This window comes from Leptonotus elevatus, chromosome 5 (assembly GCF_054856555.1).
Source record: "Leptonotus elevatus isolate MCC_2025b chromosome 5, RoL_Lele_1.0, whole genome shotgun sequence".
NCBI classification, from domain to species: Eukaryota; Metazoa; Chordata; class Actinopteri; order Syngnathiformes; family Syngnathidae; genus Leptonotus; species Leptonotus elevatus.
Genome location: NC_141243.1, coordinates 3625876 through 3638643, shown reverse-complemented (window position 1 = coordinate 3638643; position 12768 = coordinate 3625876). Strand labels below are relative to the sequence as shown.

The window sequence follows — 12768 nt, the reverse complement described above, 5'->3', positions numbered from 1 at the left end:
TTTTTTTCTTAGTCCGTTCCTAAGTTGCAACTTGTCGTTACTAACGTTTTAACATCCAACAGTCACGCCACATTTTTTTCACTCGATTGTAGCTTGTAGCACAAGGCATTTCAGTTACTGTATGAAATGTCTTAGTCTGAACACAAGGGGGCACTTTGAAATAAGTACACAGATGAGAGACAAAGAGCTCTATTTTTGTAGACCGCCTTCGGGCGTGAAAAGTGCAATTTGGCAGACTGCGTTGTGCCGTGCTGGCCGTTCCGGCGGACTAAGGGTATTTTCTTTTGCACACCCATGGCACACCTGAAAGTAGACTACATTCGACGCCTGCCGGTCTAAGTTGTGGCGCAGGCAGGGCTGGATTGGCACAAAAAAAATGGACTTACCGCCCCCGGCCCGGCCCGGCCCAGCCCGACTATTGCCTAACATGTGGTTCTGCCACTGATGTTTATTGACAATGTTTCAGTTTAATATCTATATTTTAAATGGATTAACGGACTGGTCCCTCCAAATTGTGGGCCAGTCTCTTGGGGTTAAATGTAGGAAAATAATAATTAAAAAGCCCTGCATCGGCCCCAAAAGAGTCCGGCCCACCGGGCATCTGCCCTGATTTCCAGATGGCCAGTCCAGCCCTGGGCGCAGATGATGTAACATGAATTTGCTGAATTTGATCGAGGTGCCGAGTGCCAACAGACAGATTCTGTGTCCTTTGTTTTCATATTTGTCAATTAATATTGCACCTGAGCTTTCAGGGTTCGTTTTAAATGTACCGTGTATGTATTTTAGTATTTGGGAATTGTAGTTTCCTTTTTACACTGTACTTTTGAAAATCTTGCACTCAGCCCTAAAATGAATAAAAACTCAACTAAGATGAAGCTTTTTCAAGAAAATGAAAACTAACAAACCTGACCTAGAAACTAAATGCTTGGGTAGAAATCTGTGTTATAGTGATGAACCGCAACACCGTATATAAAGTGTAAAAGTTGTATGTAAAAAAAAAAGAAAAAAAAAGTGGCGTTAAGGACAGCCGTGGCCTTTCCAATAACAACCCTTCCACTCCCGTTGACTGTGAAGACTATGAAGGCTTTGTTCATTATCTCGCAGACGGAGGCCTCGCGCTGTCACAGGACCGCTCTGAGGCGACAACAAGAACAGCGTCAGCATGATGCAGCGACAGCAGCCACGCGCCGCCTTGAATGGATCTGCTTATTCATTTAAGGCGCACGCCGCGCAGCTCCACCGTGAGGAATTTACGTGCGGTAGGTGCAACTCATGTCGTCGTCCCCGTTTGCGCGCGCACGGGCCGCTAGTTTGGCGGTTACTGGGTGACGGCCAAGTGTCAGGGTCACACCCCCCGGGGACCACATGTTGAGGTTGTGCGGTCGTTAGAGCCGAAGCCACAAGAACGCAGAAGGAAGCCACATGTGAGTCTTTTGTTGGCCACAAATATTTTACGTGCAAACGTGAATGGTAATTGGCAATCATACATGAGTACTAAATAGTAATACTGTATATGCCAGGGGTGGCCAACTTCGGTCCTCCAGAGCCCCTATCCAGCCTGTTTTCCACGTTTCTCTCCACTAACACACCTGATTCATGGTCAGGATCGTTATCAGGCTTCTGCAATGCTTGCTGATGAGCTGATCATTAGATTCAGCTGCGCTGAAGGAGGGAGACATGGAAAACAGGTTAGATAGTGGCTCTCGAGGACCGAACTTGGCCACCCCTGGTTTATGCATATGTGAATGGCAGGTGTACATGGATAATAAATACTCGGGCCCGACTGGTAGAGACGTTTTGAGGCCGATGCTGATTCTGCTATTTGGCAACACTAATAATTTCTGATAATTAATCGGCTGATTTGATATATATATTAGATTTTTTTTTTTTACGAACATTTTTTGGTTCCTTCAGGCAGAACATTTGACAGTTTTACAATATTTTGTCCTATTATCTTTTTTTTTTTTTTTTTTTTTACTTTACTTCAGAGAGATAAATCAGCAAAAGTCTGGTGGGAAAAAAAGTAAATTTTCTTTATAAAATAGATAATATCGGCCCAAAAACATCCATGCCCTAAAAAAACACTCCAGATGTGAAAATATGCAAAAGGCAGCAGTAAATATTATATGTGGCAACTGTACAGAGGAATTGAGGAATGTCATTAACAAAAGTGTCAAAACAAATCCTGGCTCGACACCAAAGGACCGAATGTGTTCTCCATTGGTCCTGAGCCACACCCCTTGACAAAGTTTCTTGGAAAAGCGCTGAGGTCATTGTGGTGTGATCCCGCTGACAAACAAACCTCCTTGGAGGAGGTAACAAGTTTGGAGATTATGTTTACGTGAGAGCACTTGCGGTGTGTTGTTGAAGTTGAGTGGTCAGTTAAGAGTTTTATTTTTGCCATCACCCTCCTTCTCCATCTTGCTCTCTCTCACTTGATTGCAAAGCGAGGAAAAAGACAGGAAACGTTGTTGACTTGAGGGGCTTTTCTTTTAACGCGCCGTACAGTAGCTCCGGTTCCTCTCCGGGAGGATTTCCTTCTCGCGTGTCCCGGACTGTGTATAAATATTGAAAGAGAACAGCCTGTGAGACGAGGCATTGTTCGCAAACAACTCTCTAAATGGCTGCGCGAGGATGGTGTGACTGGGCCAAGCTCGGCCCCCCTTTTGACCGATCGCTCAATATTACTGTTGACAATCCAATAAAGCTAAAAAATAAATAAAAAATGAACACACAATAACAATAAGAAACTAAGGAAATCAACCGCATTGCCTTGCCTTAGGAAAGTCTGATTAGCTCAATGCTAACCAACAATGCAAAATGGCCCACAAATAGCAAAAACTTGCGTATAATGGATGGCCATTATAAATGCGTTGAGGAAAAATAATATAAGTCTGTATATTTTTTAACCCCAATTTATTTTACCCCAAAAATGTAAAAAAAAAATATATTTTTAATTAAAATTAAAATATCACCCCAAAAAATGTGTATAGCCCATTATTTTTTTTTTATAAATATTACAAAAAAATATTGATGAAAAATCTGCAAATAGGACAATAAGACAAATTTTACTACAGTTTACTGAGTCATCTACAGTAGTTGTGAAACTCTTCTTTATTTGTGTCTAAATGACGTATTATACTGCCCCCTGGTGACCAAGTCAGGCATACCAGAAGGAACTGCAATGAATTAATCATGATGCACAAATTGAATTCTTTACATCCTATTTAATTATGTTGGAACTGTATGTTTATGTCAATTATTATTTTAAAGACTGTGATATTTTCCGTACTAAACTTTTTTTTGTTGGGTTTTTGGAGAGGGTGAAACGGACTAATGGTATTTCTGTTCATTTCAATGGGGAAATATAATTTGTGATACAAGTGATTTGAGTTACGAGCGTGGTTTGCTGTTCAAAAAAATACAGCTTTATTCATGTTGGGATGAAGTTAAACATAATGATATGTCACAATCAATATCAAAGATTTATTAGCTAAGGGAGGAGTAATATTTATTTTATTTGGCGTGTCATCTTCCTAGAATAATGGCCGAAGTCATTTAAAAATGCAAACTCCATCCTGTACTTGAACCCAGTACCTCAGAACTTTGGTGCATGGATGGTCACCACTGGCCCACAGTGCCATCTTCATTCTAACGAAACATTGCCATTTTTTATTTTTTACTAGAATTTCAGATCCACACGAGGATGACTTTGATTCCCCTTATAAAGTTTATTTATCCCACGCAATCCCGTGGAAATAAATGAAGAAAAGACAAAGGCCACAGGAGAACATTAATTTCTCTCCAGAGACTTTCGACTTTCGGGAGGAGCACAATCGGGGGAAACTGGTGCGATACACAGGAAATGTTTTTGTTATGGTCACAAAAAAAGAAGAAGAAATCACTGGCCCTGGCAGCCGGCTGGCTTTCCACTCAAAGGAGATTGACGGCCATTTTTAATAGTCATCTTGAGGATGTCGGGGGGGGGCAACTGGAAAAGAAAACAATGCACCACGAAGGATGTGCAAAAAGCTCCCGTTGTGCTGGGCAAGTGTGACAGGTTTCCCTTTTTGAGATCACACGGGCAACATCCTGCGAGGTGAAGAGGAATTCATTCATGCAATTGCAAATTTAATAGCACATAAAACAAATTGATTATTTTAGGAATGTAGTTATGAATAATGACCGACGCATACCTTCTGCCAAGTCGTTTTGGAAAAAAAAAATTCCTCTAAGAAATAAATTCATGTGAACCCTGTTTAGCGCCTGACCAATAAATTGGCCAGCCGATTATTTAGGTGGATATTAGGACTTTATTCCCATTAGACAAAATGTTTGCAAGTATATACTGTATATGTTAAGATTTCCTTTGATGCCTGCTGACCTGAGCTTACGAGAGCCTCTTTTTGGCCTTTAATGAAAAGCCTAGCAAATTGGCGGGTGGTTGGCTTTGTGATGGTGCACAATGCTCTGCTGTTGTGTAGAACCTGCGGTCGCGCTCAGGTCACCGCAGACAGTTTTTTAATACAAAAGGAAGAAAAAAAAAATCCTCAAGGTTCTCGCTTTATTTTTTCTGCCATTGTGACGCGGCGCGTTTTTTAACATCTCGAATGAACCCGTTAAAACAATGAGCCGCCGGGTCCGCTTACAAAACCTGTCGAGGGGGTTGAATGGTGGGAAATGAACCACACCTCCAGGGGACAAAACAATCCTATGGCGGGCCCATCATCTTGCGTAAATAAACTGCACGGGCTTGACCTTGAAACTCAGACGTACACATTCCTTTTTATCCCAAAGGTGTTTGCTCTCGGGCAGTGCTTTCCAAACTTGGGATTTTTTTCTCTCAATAATATAGAACCAAGCTTTTTTTTTTTTTTTTTTAAAGAAACCCCGACTGTAATGACAAGTGTGCTCTATATTATTTATTTGGTTGTTACTAACAAAACTATGAGATTAATTTTTCAAAAATAATTTCCAGTTGAATACTTTTTGTAAAAACTTTATTTGGACGTACGCCGCCATTGTTATTTACGTGGCAACGCATTCAGTGCGTAGTGACGTAGAATGGCAGAGAGCAATGTGAAACGTCAATAAAGAAAGCAAGCTAAGCCTCCGTAGCGTTCCTAAAGAAAGAACAACCCCCCCCCCCCCACCCCCACGCCGTGCTCTCGTCATTCACCAGATGCATTCAAGAATTTTGATCGTCCCTTTAGGAACGCTACGGAGACTTACCTTGCTTGACGTTTCACATTGCTCGGCAGAGGTCAAGCAATTCAGTGCGTAGTGACGTAAATAACAATGGCGGCGCGCGTCCAAATAAAGTTTCTATCAAATGTATTAAACTGGAAATGATTTTTGAAAAATTTATCTCATAGTTATGTTAGTAAAAACCAAATAAATAATACAGAGCAAACTTGTCATCATACACGGTCGGGGTTCCTTTAAAATAAAAAAGAGAGACAGGAAAATTTTCCACAATGAATCCTTAAATTCCATGAAGTATCGCCGCATTCCAGCTACGCTAGCACAAGTTCTTCCTCCGCCGCCGTTCTCTCCCAGGAAACCGGGAATTAGCTCCAGTAGATAAATCCTGCTGTACTGTATCTTTAATGGCCGGCTGGCACGCATCTATCACCTTCGGTGAAAAGGCCCTGGCTCTCCCCACCCACGCCTTGACAACCTGACTTGTATATCAGCCCCTCTACCTTCACCTCGCCTTGCACGGCCCGTCTCAGGGGCCTTTTGCAAAGTACCGTGACTTAATGTGCGGTACCAGGCTCCACTCTGGTGAGCTCCCACTGTGGGATTTAATGGTGGATACTGGATCATGTAAAGGAGACGGGAGCTGTGCATGCACGGTCGACAGGATGAATGGATATTAGTATATATAAGAGTATATAGCGGCCTTCATATACTGAGCTCGAGAAACATAACATTTTGGCCATGACCTTACAATCAGGGGGGAAAAAGTAGATGTTGGCTCTCACTGGTAACATCATTTTATCATGATGATATGATGACACTACACATAAAGTGTATCTGTGAAGGAGCACTCCCTAAACTCAAACTTGATTTGCCTCCATTCAAACACACCTGTTATTTATCCTTGGTGTGTTATTTGCTCTACGACAAAATTGCAATTTGAAGGCTGAGGCGACCCTGTGCTGACATGACTCAGTGTTTGCATGCCGCCTGCTTTGTTGTCTTAGTCCTGGAAAAGTGTTTTCCGTTCCACCACACAGCTGAGCAAGCGATGTGTCAGAAAAGTTTCACAAAATGTTTCAAATTCAAACTACAAATTACGTGTGGACCCCTTCGACGTCATGGCCTGATCTGATTTTGTAACTGTGAATAATAGCAGCACCCAATGAAAGTTTTATCAAAACAAAGGGAATGAGAACAAAAGCAGGATGAAAATACCAAAATAAATTATGTTTGTGACTATCTTGTTACTCGCTAGGTAACTTTTAGCTAGCATGAAAAGCTAATATAGCATCAGTAAGTCATTTGTGCACAAAAGTTGTTTTTAACTTATTCACTGCCATTGACGGCTATAGACGTCAAAAATTCATTTGAGCTATTTGTATTAGTTTAAGATTTTTTTTCCACTTTTGTTAACAAGAGTATGAAAACGTAGAATGTTTTTATTGTACATTTAGAACAGATATAAAATCTGTGATTAATCTTGAGTCAACTAGTGAAGTCATGCGATTAATTACGATTGAAAATTTCAATCGCCTGACGCCCCAAATTTTTAATAATCTTTTATTTTTATTTTTATTCATTCACTGCCCTTGACAGCTATAAACGTAAAACAATTATTTTAACTATTTCTATGTAAAAATGTTTCCACTTTTGTTAACAAGAGTGTGAAAACCTAGAATTTTTTTTATTGTACATTTACAACAGATATGAAATTTGTGATTAATCGTGAGTTAACTGGTGAAATCGAACATTTTTATTGCGTCAGGCAATTTTTTTTTTATTGTAATCAATTGCATGACTTCAATAGTAACGATTAATCACAAATTTTATATCTGTCCTAAAAGTACAATAAAAAAAAATTCTAGGTTTTCATACACTTGTTAACAAAAGTAGAAAAAAATGTTAAACTAATACAAATAGCTCAAATTAATTTTTGACATCTATAGCCGTCAATGGCAGTGAATGAGTTAAGCTTAGAGTCCAATTAAGTCAACAGGAATGGAAACTAAAACAGGACCAAAATATCAAAATCAACTAAGTCTGTGGCTATTTAGCTAGTTGCTAGGTTTCAGGCATCCAACATCAGAGATTCCATTGCCAACGAGTAGGCACCATTTGGCCGATTCACTCGATATTTTCTTTCTTTCTTTCTCTCTCATGAATAGACATTTGATGGTGAGGTCAAAATTCGCCAGTAAAGCCTAAGGGGGGACTTGTCTGAGACAAGGAGTGGGATTCATAAGCGTTTATCTAAAAAAAAAATCATTTACCCGCTGAGGGATAAAGTCTCCTTGTTGTGCAGCGTGTGAATTGTGTCGGGATACAGCGGCTAACCCTGACGTTTTTTGTTTTTTTGACATGAAAAAAAACAAGGCCTTTTTTCTATTTTTTCAGTTGGAATAAATAACATCAACAAATAATCACATTTGTATTTTATTTTTGGCTGCCATTTGAAAATGAGGGCACGAATGATCCACGGATTATTCACTGTACTGACATGCAAAACGCTGCGCCGCCTTAAAAGAAAAGGCGTCAGTGTCGCTCTGCCGAGCAAACACAAAAAATGAGCGCTTGAACTGTTTTACCCTTTTCTTCCAGACAAATTACTCCAACTGTTATCCTTCCCCCCGCCCCCGATGATTCTCTTCTGCATTGCTCTTGTTTGAACAGATGCTGGACCCCCACCCCCCATCCTCTGGAGTACAATGAGATAAAACTCAGTGGCATTAAGAGTTCAGCGCCCAGTCGGTTTCTTTCCAAGAGAGAGACGCATCAAACGCCGCCCCGCGTGTCACTTCCTGCGCCAAAACTAAATAGAGGACTTTAATTTAAGAACGGTCCTTATGCAACCGGCAGCGACCGCGTTCACCTTTTTGATTGTTTACTTTAAAAGGGATATATTTGGGGAAACAATGGGAGAAAAAAATGGATATTTTGGAACTAAATAGGAGCAAACTAACGAGACAATGACAAACACCTGGACATGGCACAAGGTGCTGATCGGAAGACACGAGGGGACCGGTATGACCAGCACAAGGGACTTAGTAAGTTCAGCAAACTGTTAGGATTGGCTGTACTTGTGGACCCAAATGTGAGGAGGCCAATGTAAAGTCCAAAAACAAAATGCTATTAATTAAACAAAAACAAGGTTGTGCACAATGTGCCGACAAGAAAACAACAAGATCCTAAATCGAAGCAAACTCTAATGACGAGGAATTGACAAGACATGGGAGAAACGATAAAACGTGGAAACGACGACAATGGACCGACAAAGACTCAAACAAAAACAGGAGACTAATGCTGCATTCGAGGATGGTCGGAAGTCGGAAATATCCGAGTTGTGTTTCCCCCAGTTCTGACCTAAAAGCGTTCGAGGCACAAGTAAACAACCAAAATGGCGGATAGTGCTAAATATTTTTTTTATTTTGGTCCTCAAAACTTATTTTGATCTCCAGCGAACTTTGCCTTCTCGCAAAAAAAAAAAAATTCCATACAGTTCAGTAGTTCACCGTATAATTTCATGCATGGAGTTAGCGGCATACCGTCACGTACGCTGCGTTACGTCAAGTTACGGCGAATATTTATGAATGAAGAAAGCTATCTAGTTTTATACTCGAGTAAATTGGGGACGCCATTGTAGAGTGACGTCACATGTAGCCCGTCGGTGAAGTCGGGATACTTTTCCCCCCCCCCAACTTTCCGAGTTCAAGGGGGCCTTCCCGTACACACTTCCTGGTTTGAAGTGGGAAAAGTCCGACTTGCGACCTATCCTCGAATGCAACACACCACCTAATTACACAACAGGTGACACCTGGACAGGACACAGGTGGCTGAGGGAACTGATTGGCTGAACACAAAGGTGCGGGATGACAAGCACAGGTGTACGTGATCATACGAAACGAGAGACACTGACAAGAAACGCAAAAGAAAACACAACTGAAGTGATCCAAGACAAAACCCAAAACATAACAAAAAGACAACCCAAACGATCATATACTCAAACCGCAGCGTTGCTCATTAGCGTAGCATACACAGGAAGTCAGCGGTCACGCTTTCCGGGTTTGGTATCGTTCTGCAGACAGTGGATTAAAATAACAGGACCATTTATTGCAAAGTCTTAATTAATACTTCACAAAAATATTTGTGAATGTTTCTCATTTTTCCATTAGTTTTTTTTCCTATTTGTATATTCATTTTTTATATATATATATATAAAGAATGCGATTTTTTTGCCTGATATTTTGTTTTTAGCTCATATTTGTCTTTTTTTAACATACAAATATGTTGCATTTTGTTCTGTTTGTATAGTTTTTCCAAATAATGTTTTTCATCTGTACTTCTCAGGTAATGTCTTCATTATATATAATATTTAATATGTATTTTTTTTTTAAATCTATTTTCATTATTGTATCATTCATCATGTTTCTTATGTATTATCCAAATTCATATTTCTATATTTTTAACAGTCGTGTTTTCTAGCATTTGTGTATTTTCTCTGTATTTTATTTTTTTTTGTTTTTTTTAAATATATATAATATTGTAGGCATTATTGCTTTGCCTCTTGTTATTTTATGCTCATCTCGAAGGGCAGCATTTTGAGAGCCTTTCTCGTTCCTCTGCGAGGTCATGGGCCTTCGAATCGCCCTGGAGTTTGGACCCGGCCATTTTGCCGAACGCTGCGTTGAAGTCAACTCACTACTTGTCGAAGCATCTCGTGTGCGAGGTTTCTATCCCATTTTAAGAATGAAGCTGAGTTGAGCAGCTGGCGTTGTCCGTAAATAAGCTTTGCTGTTGGCCTCTCACAAGCGTCCAGTGTCCCGTTTCCCCCCTCGCAGATATTCCGAGTTCCATGATGCAAAGGGGTCTCGTAAAAATCCCACCTATGTCACCCCTGACCTAAAAACTCGAGCCAGTGGTCATGTCTGGTCATACTGACTGTTTTAACAAATATGATAAAACAGGATTTTTTTTTTTTGGTGTGTGTTTCAGAAAGACTTTTCGCAAAGTGACTGCATCAAACCACTTTTTTTTATTTATCTGCCTTTGCTTTGTACGCCAAATCCAGCCAAAAGTGGGAGAGACGGTGTGGGTCGAATGACACGCCATCAGGAGTCTTCCTCATTTCCATTTTACAGACAGTTTGGGAAATAAGGATGGTTGGCATTTCTCTTATCACATAATGTCAACCAAAACAAAAAAAAAAGCAATTTCCTTGATCCACACCTAAATTTAACCAGTTGTACTTTGTCCTGTGGCGCATCCTTCCAAAAAAACGTCACTGAAGTTCTGCTGAATGGCCAACAAACAGCAATGAGAACATAATGTCAAGAAAAATAGGAAAACTATTTCCTGGCTGCACCCAAATTTAACGGGTTGTACCTTGACCTATGTCACATCTTTCACTTCAGTGAAGTCCTGCGAACAAACAGCGATGACGATGTCAACGAAAAATAATAACCAAAATGAAAAAAAGATATTTCCTCAGTCCGCAACTAAATTTAAAATGTTGGCCGTTGTCACGTCCTTCCACAAACCGTCACCAAAGTCATGCTAGATCGGCAACAAACAGCAACAATGAAAATCATTACAACCGGACTTTTTTTTTAAAATAATTTCAATTGTCAACTGTTTGATGAATTTCGATCCCTGCCACTTAACTACATTAATCACAACAGCCATTTTTGCAGCCACGTGTGATACATATTAGTGCAAACATCACATGATTCATCAAGATGGACTTCAGTCGTCTATGTAGGGCAGAAGTTGTAATTGTTTTGACACTTTTATTAAAGCAACAGCGTGATAAAAAAAAAACAAGTTACAGGTAGTTTAAAACAAGGTCTCCCGTCGCAGACCTGCTCTGGTTGGGAGCCACCATTTTCAAGTACGTAAACATTTACATCAATACAGCATGCGCGGACACGACGCAGCCTGGCCATTTCGATAGAAGCGTATACATGACTTCTGTTCGGATTGGCAAAAGGAATACTGTGCCACCCCTGTAAATTCAGATTCAGCCTGCTTATTCCGAGTGAGGTTTTTTTCATATGGCGCATTTTCATTCTGTTTCATCATTAAGGTTTATTCTATTTGGAATACAAGGTTCATTGTGAACCCGGCTAGCCAGCCTGTCAGACGTCACCCTCCGCCAACCTACCTGATTCAAATGATCAGCTCATCGGCAAGCTCTGTTAAGCAAGCCTGATAACGATCCTGATCATGGAAAAAAGGTGTGTTGGACAAGGGAAACATCTAAAACAGGCAGGACAGCAGCTCTCAAGGACCGGAGTCCCTTATTCTATTCTTGATCAAACAAAAATCGATTTCACGGATGTTGCTCACTTGAAATTGTTTTTGTTTCCCCCTTCTTCTTCTTTTGTTGCTAAGTTTGGCGCAAGCTTGCTGCTCCAGTGAATGCATTTATTTATTTATTGATTTCTTCTTAGCAATTAAGATACTGTAATGCCCTCGCACGTGGGCAAGGAGAGCCAATGTGAGCCGTATATTAAACAGGAAACAGACAACAGAAAATGGGAACACTCGTAAGGGCGCAACTCCGATTCAAGCTGCTGACATCACTCGCTAGGCCGCGCCCCTTAAATGCGCATTCAACACATTAACACTACAGTATGTAGACACCACAAAATCTGTATGTCATACGCTACAGTGATATAGTAAAAAAAATAAAAATATTTTTTTTAATTATTAATAATTTATTTCATATACTGTACGAGTAAATGGAGTTAAAGAATGAATAAAACTTGTAAAACTTATTTTTCCTCAAAATGTTACTGAAGTCCTTTAACAAAAAGTGAAAATAATGTCAACAATAATCACAAATTAACATTCACACACAGCCATTTTAGAAAATGTAAAAAATTCTCAGTACACACATGATATTGTGTTCAATAATTATATATACACCAAATCTGCTAAATGACAGAATATACTTTTTCCTTTCTGCCTTTTCTCATTCTTTTATGATCAAAAGTAGAAAATGTAGGTTGCACAAAATGCAGCCATTATTCCCATGGACTCTCAAACTGTGTTTTTTTTTTCATATAAAATGGGGCAATTATATAATCTACTGGTGGTTATGCATCAATAAAGTTTTTTCCAAATTTGACATTTACAGTGGAGCATCATCAGATTTTCCCCCCATCAAGCCCTGTTGAAAAAAAATGCAATTGCGGGAATATACACAAAAGTGTATTTTGTGCATTACTACTCTACATGTATTGACCAAACTGCAGCTTCTCCCCCCACCATCATCCAGCATCTGATGCCGGTCTCCTCTCATCCTCTTTGCCGCTCACCATGCACTCAGGAGTGCCTCGCCGCAGGCAACCATTTAAATACTAACCCCGCCCCGAAATCAGTCGATCAAATTCGACATCGTACCCACCGGCTTCTAACCAATCAGCGAACGAAGGGGCTGGTGTCGAGACGGTGGTCCGGGCGAACGCTGACCAATGGGAGGCCGAGTTTGACGCAAGCGTGAAAGGGGAGAGAAAGGGGGTGTGGGGGTGACGGGGGCGTGACGTCACTGCCGCTTGCTACTCG

The 12768-nt window shown here is 40.4% G+C and overlaps 1 protein-coding gene across 13 annotated transcripts in view; it reads left to right on the top strand.

The window, feature by feature from the left end:
• LOC147173372 (uncharacterized) overlaps positions 1-12690 on the top strand; it is a 32311-nt gene extending 19621 nt beyond the window's left edge. For 12 of the 13 annotated variants that reach the window (XM_086075688.1, XM_086075690.1, XM_086075686.1 and 9 more), the window contains 2 exons: positions 1105-1259; positions 7876-12690. The gene's annotated coding sequence lies outside the window, so the exon portion shown is untranslated. Of the gene's footprint in view, positions 1-1104; positions 1652-7875 lie in introns of those variants that run through there. The other variant, XM_086075676.1, reaches the window with a different exon arrangement.
• Positions 12691-12768: the final 78 nt, after the last annotated feature.